We start from the raw sequence: 3,813 nt of genomic DNA, 5'->3' as shown, positions 1-3,813 counted from the left end.
GTCTGAATCTCACTGTATGGCTTTTGCATGCAACTTCCTCCACAAGCTGAGTCTAGATTAATTTGGAGGTCTCGTTTAATCCATCTACAAAAGTATGTTCCAACACCTTATCAGTCTGACAATGATGTGAGCAATATATGAGTAGTTCCTTATATTTTTCCCAAGCTTGTCGAAGAGTCTCACTATCTCGTTGTTGAAACCCAAGAATCTGGCTCCTCGGTGCCTTTGTTTTCTTAGTAGGAAAAAATATTAGGAATTTTTGTGTCAGATCATCCCAAGTATGGATCGAGTTTGCGGGCTCCTTATTTAACCATTCCTTTGCTTCCCCCATTAGAGAAAAGGGAAACAAAGTCAGACTGACATAGTTCTTAAAGACGTTCGGATAGTTGTAAGTATCCGTAATCTCCAAAAAAAATTATATGCCTTTGGGGATCTTCACTTGACAACCCCACAAATAGCCCTGTGGATTGAATCAGTTGCACCATGTATTGCATCTACTCAAAGTGCCTAGTTATATCAGGCTTCACGATAGCTTGAGTCATATTCGCGAGACTAGGCCTTGCTGCCTTAATCACCACTCTTTCTTTATTTTCTGCTATCTCGATTGGTTGTGGTTGGACTACAAAATCCAACTCTGCAATTCTTACTCTTTCTTCCGTCTCCTTCCTTAACCTGTGGAAAAGACTTTCGGGTTCAGGATCAGGAGAAGAAAGGTTGTTCAAATTATTGTTTTTTCTTAGCATTCAAGGTGAACACCTATAGAGTCAGAAATACCCCAAATAGATTAACACTTGAACAAAAATAAATAAGAGCTTATTTTAGACAAATAACTAATTTCTAAATCTCCGGCAACAACACCAAAAACTTGTTGGGTCTAAACATACACGCAATTATACGCGGCCGACAAGTAATAAAGTGATAAGAAAGTATCATTCCCACGAGGATTTATGATCAACTATTGTCCAATCCAACCTATTTATAAAGTTAATGCTCAAGCGAATATGAAGAAGATGATCGTGACTTTTGTAACTAAATTACTATGAACTAATAAGCAAGCAATGAAATAAGATCACAAGTAAAGCAAACGAACACTTAGAAAGATGTCACGACCCAATTTCCAAACCCGGTCGTGATGGCGCCTCTCGCGAAGACAAAGCCAGCCAGACCAAACAAAACACCTTTTGTAAACAGTTAAGTTTCATAAACAGTAATAACATATATTATAATCTTCATAAATTGCGGAATTTAACGAAAATAACGGTAGAAACCATCCCGACACAGCCCAAACCGGGGTGCCACAAGTCATGAGCTACTACAGAATCTGCTATAGGTCTACTAAGTACGAAATCCGATACAACAGTCTGAAGGAAACATAAATGATAGAGGATAAGAGAGACAAGGGGCTGCGGACGTCAACAACTACCTCATAACTCCAAATCACTGCCTAGCCTGGAAGGAATCAGCGCTCAGGAATGGACTCTGCGATGCCTGAATCTGCACACATGGAGCAGAGAGTAATGTGAGTACTCCGACTCAGTGAGTAATAATTACAAATAATGGCTGAAAGTATGAAAACACATAAAGGCACAAAGCAATTCCATATCGAGCAGTAAAAATCACTTAAAGCAGCAAGTCAGTGAAGAAATCAAATGGTATTCCTTTTGAAAACAAGTAAAACAGGTGATTTAACAGGTAAATAACAAGTAAAAAAAATCCGCCCCTCGGGCACAATATCAATCGCTCGGCATAGTATCAGCCCCTCGGGCTCACTCTCAGTACAGTATCAGCCCCATCAGACTACCTCACAATCACTCAGCATAATGGTCAGCCATTGTTACCTGACCCAATTGCATCATACAGTGTCATTGTTACCACTGTTTCAAATCATCACTCAGCATAATGGTCAGCCATTGTTACCTGACCAAATTGCATCATACAGTGTCATTGTTACCACTGTTTCACATCACATGGGTACCCGCGCTCACTGTGGGTGTGCAGACTCCGGAGGGGCCCCTTACGGCCCAAGCGCTATATCAAGCCACCTCGTGGCATCATCACTCAGCATATCCTCACATCAGCATATAAAGTATCTCAGGCCCTCGGCCTCATGTCTCTCAATATATCCTCACATATGGCCCTCGGCCTCACTCAGTCCGAAACTCATCACAAGCCCCTCGGGCATTAGTAAAACAGTAGTTCTCAGCCAAAACATCATTTAGAAATATCATTTAAGTTTCAAGTCTGAGTAAAAGTAGCTGAGTTTGTAAAAGAGTAGATATAAACAGGGCTGAGTTCAAGTAATAAGTCATATAGTGAGGAAACAATGATAAAAAAAATTCCCGAAGGGTTCAATTAGCTGGCACGAAGCCCAAATATGGCAATCAGCCCAAATCATGATGATAACAAATAAATTTCAGTCAAATATTCGTTAAAATCATCAATCGGGATGGACCAAGTCACAACCCCCAGTAGTAAAAGACACCACGCTCATCATCCAACGCGTATCTTGCCTCAATATAGCACTACGATGTGCAATCCGGGGTTTCAAACCTGCAGGACATCATTTACAATCATTACTCACCTCGAACCGGTGAAATCTCTAGCTCGCGACGCCTTTGCCCCTCCAATCGGCCTCCACGCGTGTCGAATCTAACCAAAATCAGAGCGAATACATCACAATATGCTAAGGGGACAATACCCAATCGAAAACAATCGAAAAATATCAAGAATCTCGAAATTAGCAAAACCCGAGCCCCGGGCCACATCTTGGAATCGGGTAAAATTTACATTTTTAGAATCATCATGCCCTCACGAGTCTAACCATACCAAAATTATCCAATTCCGATACCATTTGGTCCTTCAAATCATCATTTTACACTTTTGAAAGGTTTCACAATTTTCTTCCCAAATTCCATCTCAAATCACGAATTAAGTGATGAATTCAGTGATAGATTCATGTATTCTAGCCAAATCTGAGTTAAAATCACTTACCCCGATGAGTTCCTTGAAAAACCTTCGAAAAATCACCAAAATCCGAGCTCTCTAGGTCAAAACATTAAATAAAACTCAAAACCTTGTATTTATATAGTACCCTTCGGATTCCGACACCGCTGACCGCGGTCCGCGCAAAATCAGCGGGGTACGCGCAAAAATGAATGCGGCCGCGCAGCTTTTTGACTGCAGTGACAGACTTCGATATTTTGGCTATAACCTTCTCTACAGGTGTCCAAATTGCAATATCTTTACCTTTCTGGAAACTAGACACGAAGGGCTACAACTTTCGTTTTTGAATCACCTCAAAATTACTTGTGGATCAAAAGATATGAGCTTCCGAAGTAGAACCAGCAACCTGCAGTCTTCAGTGACCGCGGCCGCGGCCATTTTGACGCAGTCAGCGCTGGTCAACGCGCCCAGCGCGGAAAGGAGCGCGGTCCGCACCACAACTGCTGCTCCCTCCATTTTTCTAAGTTCCGGGGTGTCCGTACTCGCTCAAAACTCACCCGAAACATACCCGAGGTCCCCAGGACCTCAACCAAAAGTACTAACGCATCCTAAACATTATTCAATCTCGTTCCAATCATCAAAACACCTCGACTAACACCAAAAATCATCAAATCACATCGAATTCAAGCCTATGAATCTCAAGAACTTCTAAATTCTATTTTTGATCAAAAACCCAACCAAACCACATCCGAATGACCTCAAATTTTTGCAGACAAGTCCAAAATGACATAACGAAACTACAGAAACTCTCGGAATTCCATTCCGACCCTTGGATCAAAATCTCACCTATCAACCGGAATTCGCCAAAAT

Source organism: Nicotiana tabacum, chromosome 21 (genome assembly GCF_000715075.1).
Source record: "Nicotiana tabacum cultivar K326 chromosome 21, ASM71507v2, whole genome shotgun sequence".
Lineage (NCBI taxonomy): Eukaryota > Viridiplantae > Streptophyta > Magnoliopsida > Solanales > Solanaceae > Nicotiana > Nicotiana tabacum.
This window is presented reverse-complemented; position numbering follows the sequence as displayed.